Genomic DNA, 10,729 nt, shown 5'->3' on the forward strand with positions numbered 1-10,729 from the left:
AAGTTATAGACAACGTTTGCTCTTTCTTTGTGTTATAATTTTGATTACGCTCTGAAATAAACACTTTCTTTGGCGTTGAATATTGTAGCAAAAAACAAATCGAAAGAAGTTGAGCGTTGTCTGTACTCTTATCGACATCGACAACTGTGGTCCGTTTTTTTCCGAACTTGGAGTCAAAACGGAATTCAAACACTTGCCGACTTGGTAAATACGGAAAAAACCGGTTTAATTTTCATTTAAAGACTTCTTAAAAAAATTCAACATTAAATGTAACTTCCTGCAATACTATAGTTTGATTTCAGCCATACAAAGTCCCTGGAAGGTGAGCCTGAAAAAAGAAGATCAATGTCGTGTTTCCGAAGATAAACAAATTAAGATAGACAAACTTACATGTAAATCTGTTCACAACATACTGAGATACCGACAACAGTATCCCCCTCCCACTGCAGAAAAACGACTAATTGAACTCGGGTTCGATTCACAAGAACAAAAACGCATTTATTCTCTTCCCTTTCAGATAACAAGAGAAATAAAGTTATCTATGTTTCAATGTAAAACTAGCTATAGCTGTCACTAAGGTGCCAACGAGCGAGGCTTGGCGCCTGGCGGCTGCAAACATCACGCTGCGTACTCGGGCGGCACTCTCATTGGCTATCGCTACGGTCAACATTTCATCGCTTTGGTCTACATACACCTTATTCCAAAATGGCTGCTGATTTATGCGGATACAACTTGGCCCTTGTTGTCTCGTTCAAGATAAAATATTCTTTTGAATTTTAAGCTTAAGAACGAGGCATCAAGGGCTTATTTGAATAAAAACATACAAATGGCGGCCAGTTTGGAATAAGGTGTATTACAGCTTTTGGTTTACATTACACTCAAATTTGAAGCGCTTCTGAGATTTCGTCCGTCTAAAAATCTTCTCGCGGCTCTATAATCTGCCGCCTCACCAGGCCTTCTGTCTTCAGAAGGCTTGACGCGTTGGGAATAATCCATAACCTTCTGTATACAAGTAACATCAAACCAAATCCGTATTGTCCTTATTGCACCAGTACTGAGCAAACTACAATGCATCTATTGTGCTCATGCGTGGTCGCCAGATAGTTTTGGTGCGAATTTATCAATTGGTATAAAGGGGGTAGTTTCTAAAGAAACTGTGGTGCTGCGTCGGTGGAGAAGTAGTATACAAAAATTTGGTTTTATCAACGGAGTTGATAATGTAAATTGGCCACCGCACAGAGATTACAAAAGCTGACGTTTCGAGCGTTAGCCCTTCGTCAGTCTTTGTTAAAAAATGGCATAGGTTTCTCTTGGATTCGCTCTGACGAGGGGCTAACGCTCGAAACGTCAGCTTTTTTAATCTCTGTACGGTGGCCAATTTACATTATCAACGGAGTTGATAAAACCAAATTTTTGTATATCAATTGGTATAACTCTTCCCATTCCGAAAAAATATCCGCTCTTTCCGAAAAAGAAATTGTATATGGTGTGCTGAACGGGTGGTCGTCTTCTTCAATCCTCAACCACTTAATCCTTATCGGGAAGTACTTTCTTTATAGTAATGCGCTTGAGGAAAATATAAAGACTATGCTAATTTTGTTTATGAAAAATTAAGAGTGGAAAAATATATTTTGGTCATGACAAATACCCAAACTGCTTTTGTTAAAAAATGGCATAGGTTTCTCGAGTGACATATTTTGGTGTTGTTAACTAACTGTTAGTCAATTCAAGTGTTTTGATCTGTAAATCTGTGAATTGTATTTTTCTGATTGTAAAAAAAAAAAAAAAACCGTGGGCAAGATTTCCGCACAGGTCTCTACTTCATTATGCATACGCTCCTTTGTCTCAAGAAAACAATAGCGATAACAATAGACGTCCTTTGGGACTGTCGCGCTTTGTTCTTTCTTAAGAAAGAACAAAGCGCGACATTTTGCTCTCTTGATCAGTACATATTTGAATGGACGCCTCTTTTAGGCGGTTCCTGTAGTATTCATTTAGTAATGCTTTTTGCCCTATGAGGCTTTACATTTGAATCTCTATACTGCTGTGTGATACGTTTTCTTCCTAGAAAATAGTTGGTCTCGAAAGTAATGTTTTTAATTTCTTGGTGTTGATTTTCTCAGCAGTAATGTGAATGTGACCTTATGGCGTCTCGCTTTTGCGCCAATTTAATTCTAGGCTCGACCGATATAATCATCGGAGGTAGAAGCGAGTGATCTTCTGGTTTTAAATGTTTGACCCGGGCCCGGGTATATATTTTTTTTAACGCCTGTTACATTGCGCCCTGTATCAGTGAGGTAGCTGGCTTCTTAGAGACTTTTCTTGCTTTTTTTTCTGCGTTTCTTAGCAGATCGCTATGCTCTTTGGAGGCGTTATGTTTTTTTAAATTCTTTCACTCGTTCTTCTTACTTCTTCAGCGTGTTTTGGTTTGTGACCATGGTCAGTAGCTGTCCTCCTTGAACCTCTGGAGTTAATTCGTTCTCGTCGATGCTCTTTTGATATTTGATGTCGATGTCTTTAGGTCGCTTCTTTGTCGAGGCATTAAGATAAGCCGACTCTAGATGGAAGTTCTCTGACATATTATTTTGTCAGGGAAGACCGCGGTTTCGATCCTATCGTGTGGATCTCATCAGTTGCCGATAGCTTGATTCAAGGTGAAGAGCTTTGTCTCTCTTTGGTTCTCATGTGTATATATCATTCTCACATTCGCTCAAAATAAAATTTGTAATAAATAAATATTAGAATTTGGTATCTTTGTAAACATTCTATAAAATTATTTGTGCCCACAATAAAAATTAGAGGATGGGTCTTATCGCCTTGAATAATGATTCTATAACAAAATGAAAAAGAGAATTTACATGTAGTAGTAGTGTTAAAACTTTACAGAGGGGCTGTGTTGGTGAATGGAGTATGGCATCATGTACAGGGAAGCCGTCCACTCCAAGTGGCTTCCTCCTCTCTCACTGTGTGTACATTTTCGAAAAGATTTTGCATTAAAAAGTGGCCTGTATCCTTTGATCTAATGTGAGTGTAGAATAATTTATAAATCATAAAAACATAGATAATGAACCAAGATTTCACTGTTTAAAAAAAAGCAATATTTGTCTCAAAAAAAATTCGTGCAGGGGGTTTCACCTGGAAAAAAAATTCCTGCACAAGCAGTGCGCGAAAAAAAAAATTCGTACCAGCTGAAAATCCCCCACACCCCCCATCACTTTTCTACTGGTCCGTCCCTTAGAGGTTTAATGGCTACCTGCTCTTTTTATCGTGAAATTGTTCTTTCTGTTTGCTTGCGAATTCGCAGAGACACTGCAAAGTGTATGTTTTCTTCCTTTCCTGTATTCAGGATCACGAACGGTGCATTTAGTGGGCTTTTGCAATTTATCGCTCTTTGTAGAGATCGGCACAAGGGCGTAGCTAGGGGGGGGGGGGGGGGTGGGTCCTGGGGTGCCCGTGACCCCCCTTTGGTTACGCCCATGCGGCAATATGCTAAATGATGCTTTCAAGTAAACAAGAGGCTACAAGTAGCCTATACTCGGGCCTGCAAAATTACAGTGGTGTATGGTTAATTTAGCACTAAAGAAAAGAAAAGAGAGAAGTTTGTCCTTCTCACATCGGCCTTACATTGCGATTCTCATAATGTTAGACTGTGTAGGAAACGCTAATTGAACGGTTTAAGATGAAACGAAATGACTAATCAAAACATCTTTTGCAGAAAAAAATGAAAGAGAAACGAAGGTGAGATGTGAAAGCATCTTTCCAAGGTGACCAAACTTTCGTGCATTGGTGCACGTAAAGGTAACTTTGTCACGTGCGCGACACGTGCAGATGTGCACTATATCTCGAAACTTGAAAATACCTTCAGAAGTACACAAGTTCCTTGAGGATGGCCATGCCAAATGAATCCATAACGCGAGAATCAAATATTTAAAATATGCCATTTGTTGCAGTTTAAATACTCATAGTAATATGCACCCAATTTTCAAAATAAATATGTTACTTGCCAGCTGGGAGGTCCATATAGGGAAAAACTGTAACCAAGGCCTTCTCGGCCAGCTTTTTCAAGACCGATGTCACAGTTTTTTGCTATAAGGACCGACCCTTTGCTGTTAAATAACTCTTTTTTTTTTCCTATCTCTCTCCCACCCTCTCTGAAATCACTTGTTTTAATTGTTGACTCGCACCGCGCTTGATAGCGAATGCAATATTAAAGCGACTTACAAATTGAACCTTTCAAAGAGAAATATTTTTTATTTGAATTTCCAAGCCTCTTGCCTAATGAAAAATAACCTCTGTATGTAAACGTAGTCGGTGTCCAAAAAAAAAAAGGAAATTTAAGGCCATCAAACAAGCTCACTCAATCAAGGCTAGGATTCCGTCTGCCGTGAGCGGCCGGATGAGAAAATTCCGCCCTCTCCCGGAACCAATCAGATTGCAGGATTTATTGAATTAAGCCAACTCACGCATTGAGAAAAAAAAAAAATAAAAGAATTATAATTCTCTGTGACCAAATTTTGGAAAGTACCTATCAAAGACATACAGTAAGCAAAATCTATTGTGCCACTTCCAAGTACATTACCAGTATGACTTGGGCTGTATTGAATCTGAAAAGTGGAGTTGAAGGCTATGACTTCTGCAGGTAATTCTGTTAACATGAAATATGTTTGTCTCGATAAGCTTGATAAGGCAGTGTATAGTTCATCATTTCCTACATTTATAACTGATAATTACAGGGAAGTAATTAATTTCCTGTCATAATTATATAATAGCACAAGTGACATAGCTGCACATTCACTACAAGCATTTGAGCCATACACTAAAACATCACCTTGACCGTAGTTTTACTAGGATCAATGGGATGTGAACCAGGATTTTTCTAGGTTATGTTCCTGCAAAGGTTGAACTTACCAGCAATATGCCATGCGGTCGATCAAGAATAAAATATTTCGCCATCAGCAATAAAATTTACGACATGAAAACAACATTCATTTTGAACCGCGAATATAAAAAGTTACGATCAGCGACAAACATTTTGGGAGAGTTTTGCTACGTTCAATTTTGTTATTTTAATTTTGGCTGCACAAATAAATCGCAAAATTGAAAGTGACATCGAATTCAGTGGGCGCCGTGGCAAATTCCCTTTGGTAAACGGTCGTTGCCATTTATAACGGTCGACTACACACTCACTTCAAAGAAAATTAAAAGAAACAAACTAAGAAAAACTATTAACAAAAATTAAGACAAAAAAGGAAAAAAAAACATTTATAAAAGAAAACCTGGAGGAAAAAAAGAGTCCGAAAATTTCAAAACTCGAACTCGGGTTCTTAGCCCTCAACCTAAACAGAACCCTAACCCGAACCCTAACTCATATGACCAGCTTAGTAACCGCAACCTTTGGAGTTCTTAGACCTAATGAGTGTAATTCAGAGCTAAAAAATGGCATCGACCGTTTCAAATGGCAACGACTGTTCTGAGAAATGGCAACGACCGTTTACGAAAGGGAAATAGGCGGCGCCGTGATCAAGTTGCCGCGGCATGTTTACTCGCGAAACAGTGAAGCATCTGTGTCAAATGATGGCAAAATACCGGGTTTTGTTTTTGTTAGTTTTCTTTTTCTTTCAAGTGTTATAAAGTTTGACAAGAAATGTGCGAATTCAACACAAAGATCACAATCGCCCAACTCATGAGGTTGACCATTATTCATCAGCGTCACAAATTCTTGCCGGGGCTCATTTTGTTGAAACTCAAGCACGCTTCCAACAGGCCTGTTTATTATTGTGACTTATGCGCTGCTTCTACCACAAAAATCCACCCTTATCATATTTCAACACACGTATGCAAATCTTTAAGCTCGAAAATTACACAACATGACAAATTTTCACCAAACGTGGAAATCTTACAAAAATCTTTTCCAGCGAAAGATTTATTGAAACAAAGAACATGTTTGCTATTAGAGGCAAAAGACCCTTCCTATTTCAATTGCGTGCGTGCAAACGAGACACACAATCGGTGTCACAAAGCATATGCAATTAAATAAAATTCTGACAGTTCACATCAAACCCTTTTCCAAAGAACCTTGACCGTAAATAACAAAGCACAAAAGCGACAACAATCGTTCATTCAAATAATTTTTCACTGTCACATTTCCAATTTTTTTTTTTACCTTTGCAGAGTTGATTACAAAATAAATGTTACTTGCCAGACAACTTAGATGCGACTTCAGTAAACACTGTGATGCTTGCAAGGCATTCGATTTCTTTAATGTTTGTTAAATCCATAAAAGAATTGCCATTTGATGTCAGTGTTGTATATAATACCAAGTTAGTAAAATATTAGAAACAAAGCTCGCTTGATATCCAACGGCGAAAAATGAAATTGTTGTCGAAGACTCGTCGCTTTAAAGATTCCACATATTTATTTTTCAGCGCCTGTCTTGCTCATCCAATTGACGTTCCATTCTTGAGCTCCATGAGGGTAAATTTTGTTTAAAGATCCACTAAAACGTCATTCGCGTTATAACGACTTTCGACGCAATTGAAGGTTAACGAGAAGTAGTGAAATTCCAACTGTTACCGGAAGACTGTGCAGAGTTGAGTGCAAATAAATACATTCAGTCAAATAGCCAGACAACAGAGATAACAGACCCACTTATGGTGTTCGATTCCTTCTTTGTCTTTGTTGAGCCCATAAGTTACCCGAGAAATTTCCGGCTTTTGGTTTCAGTGTTGTACATAACACCACCTTGGCGAAATATCAGAAATACAGCTCACTTTGATTTCGGCTCGACGGGCGAAAGATTGCTGTCGAAGTCCATTACTCGTCGCTTTTAAGATTCCAGATCTTTATTTTTCACCGCCTGTCTTGACGTTCCATTCTTGAGCTCCATAAGGGTATATTTTGTTTAAAGATGCACTAAAATGCCATGCGCGTTACAATGACTTCCGACGCCATTGCAGGTGCACCAGAGAAATCTACGCATTACCCCAGCCCCCTCAAACGTAACAAAATACACACAGAAGACTCCGTTCACAAAGACACCACTTAGCAGGGGAGTGACAGGCAAGACTTTTACCGACACGGAAAAGAAAAAAAAAAATGACGAAATGCAACGCAGATTCCGACTGGGTTTAGCAACCCAGTAAAAATAAAACCAACAAATGAAACGCAGATTCCGACTGGGTTTGGCAACCCAGTAATAAATGAGGCTTTAACAGATTTGGCCAATGCAGGTGTACGTTATATTCCGAGATCTAGGAGCAAAGTCTTTATGTGCTCGTTTTTTTACAACAAAACCGTTGATTTTATGACCTTGAACGGCCTACTACAAAGAACGCGAAGATAACTATCACGACACGAATAGCCCTTTTAGTACGGTCACGTTCCATTAACCGTATTTTACTGATAGGTCAGTAAAATCTCATTTAAAGAGAACAACAGATACTTGTTTATGTGCACAATACATCGAAGAATAAAGTCTACAAATACCTACTTTACCTTCAAATACTTACCCCTGCATAACATTTCAAATTCCGTTTTCAGTGAATCTTCTCATGATTACATGTGGTACATACGAACCATGGCATGCAATTACTAGCTTTACAATCACTGGTTCCTCGTTAATCCAATTTATTGCTAAGACTTGTTTGCATTACTACTTAACACGAAAAGGGATAACTTGGGAATTTTTAACAATATGTCGCTTTAATCTAACCCAAAATCATTCAGATATTCAAAACGTCCTATGCATGATCCATTTCCTTCGCTTTTGTGTTTGTCAGCATTATGATTTGCAATATTTCAGGTTTACTTGTTCACAAGGTGGTTTTTGTATCTCGTAGATGTTTAGATTTCCAATTACGAACTCTGTTTTGATTGGTCACTCTAACTCACTGTGTAAATAGTTCACCCTGAATTCAAAATAAATACGTTTCGTTTTTGAGAAAACAAAACAACAACATTCTTTTACAAATCGTACCGGGTATTCCTGATTTCTGTATTAAATTTAACTTTCATTTTGCATTTACCTGTTCATCCACGCCAAGGGGGGAATAGAAAAAAGGTCTGGAACCGAGAAGCGATGTTCTCACAACTTACAAAGCGTTCATCTTGGTCAGCGGCGTATTCTTGAGCAGGCGCTCTTTGTGATTCAGGTGTTTTCGAATGTTAAAAAGATAGCGATCTCTGTAAAAACTATGTGCCTGTTGGCTTTATTGTTGGTGCTATTATCACAAAGTGAAGTTGAGAAAACGTTCATAGCTGACTCGTTCTCTAATGGCTCTGAAGCTTCCCGTCGAGGCACAACTTACAACTCGCACAAATAATAATTTACGAGTACGAGTTGAATGCGTAGTCCGCGTAGCTAGTTTGCTCGACATAAATCCGTTTATTCACGGGAACCCAAATATTTCAAATTGTTTCCGATGCATCGTCGGATATCCGAGTTTTAGGATTCAGACGGTAATCAGTGTAATTTATTCACCTAAGGACCTCTTCCTGTAGTTCGATGGCTCCAAAACATCACGACAAACATCGCCTCTTGTACCAACCACGTTTAATTTCATTCAACACAATATCTACTGGGAACGTGTTTTCTCGCCGAAACACGAAAAAACTGCTTTTGCAAACTTTCCTGTATATCAGCGGGATGTTTTGGGTTGGGCAGATCTGAAGGAAAGAATGTTTTAAAAAAATGTTATTTCATTCGACCCACCAAAAGTGCTACTTTCCATTCTTGAATTTGTCCTAGTCAAGTCAATTTTTATTTATACTCAGACAGAAATAATAATTAATACAAATTTGTGTTTAAAATATAAAACCAAGGGATTGCGAAGAAAAAGCAATTTTACAATTGTAGGTTCGTTCATTGAACTAACCGAGTAGGTGACCCAAACCAAGAAATAAATGAGTCAAGGAAAAGAGATGCAAAATAATTGTTTTAGATAAAAAGTATTACTTTATTAATTAAATAACAGTTAAAGATTACATAATCGTAAAACATTAGGAATCAATAACAGTATTATAACCACCAATCACAGAATTTCTGATATATTAACGAAAATTGGAAAACAGCTTGATTTTCTTAACATCAATGGATAAAGAATTCCAACGTTTTGGACCAGTGTAACTGAGAGAACGAATACCGTATTGAGTGGTATGAACAGATGTAACAAACAGATTATCAATCTGTGATTGACGTGTATTATATGAATGAATAGAAGATACCGGGTTAAAAAAATTAACAAAACTAGGAGGGCTTAGTTTATGGTGCCACTGATAAACAAAAGAGAGAATTTCAAGATGAATTATATCAGAGAAGTTGAGGAGTCTGAGAGACGTCAATAGTGGCTGTCCTATATTCAACGTCAGCTGCAATCCTTTCAGCTGGGAATGTGCAGTGCCTCTTGGAACTAATTACAACATCAAATGCCGGAACAAGTATTTTACAAAGGGTCTACCAAGCCTATCTGACATCTTGGTGACCCTAACTCAAGCGATTGAAGCATACATCTGCCAGCTATCTCGTGAACTGCGTATGTTCATCTTGAACAGGTATGAACTAAAAATCGATTACTTGGTAGAAAACTCGAGAAAGAAGAGTAACCTCAGATTCGACCGTGAGGATCTCTTTTGGAGCCTGCAAATTGAAATTCCAGGAATTCATTTGTATATACAGGAATTCCACTACCACTATCAACATACCTTCCCGTTTGCTACAACTGCTATTACGGTTGCGTATGCGCGGTGGCGGTAAACAGTGCTGCTTGGCTGGCTGTATCAATGATGCAGGCAGTTACCCCTTAACTGCCTGTAGGGGACGTGATGAAGCCAACCCGAACATGTGTGTGTGTGTTTGGGATAGAGACAATTACATGAATTATGACACGGGTGAAATAGCATATATTCCGTGCTGTTCATGTCAGGTAAACATCAAGTGTGTCCAGCCATATGGCTGTTCACACCACATGTCCAACTTCTTGCACAGGACATTTCATGTTACGTGCAACAACGGAGACAATGTGACTTCTACTAGTGATGTCCAGTCAACGACCAGAAACAAGAATTTTATATGTTTTTCCTGCAGTCAAGGCCTCAAACATTTTCGTGCGCAACAAGCTAACACTCATTCATCAACCCTTAATGAAATGTCCTCCCCATAATGGCATGTCAACGTCTTGACAGGACCCATTTATACTCTTTATTGATATCAAAACTCCCTCCCAGCTGGGAAATTGCAGTCAGTGGTTTTTAGAACAATCCATCTGTTATTTTCTCCTGTAAAAAATGAAAAACACTATGTCAACGAGAGACAAATTTTGCTCGCTGAAACTGGCAATGTGGATGCAGTGGAAGACAGAATGTGAGAACATGGCAGGAAAGCCTTTTAGATGAAAGAGGACTGACTTCACCAAGAAAGAAATAGAAATTGCTTAATTTGAAACTGTGTATATTTGCTCCAGACATGTAATAGTTTTTGTTTTTTGTTTTTTTAAAAACCTTGATTAGAAAACTTTTAATTCAACCAATTTAATTCTCATTTTCTGTTGTCTCAGTGTCATCACAAAGTGGAGGAAAGAAAAATAAAAATGAAACTGGTTGGACAATTTTATATCCAAAACCAAAGGGAGGGGAGGGGGAATCCTAGAAAAAGTGTGACAGGTGTGCTCCATCCTGCCTTGATCGAAACACAATTAAAATCCATGACTCGGAACCACTTACAATGTTTAAAACT

Source organism: Montipora capricornis, chromosome 4, assembly GCF_036669925.1.
Source record: "Montipora capricornis isolate CH-2021 chromosome 4, ASM3666992v2, whole genome shotgun sequence".
NCBI lineage: Eukaryota > Metazoa > Cnidaria > Anthozoa > Scleractinia > Acroporidae > Montipora > Montipora capricornis.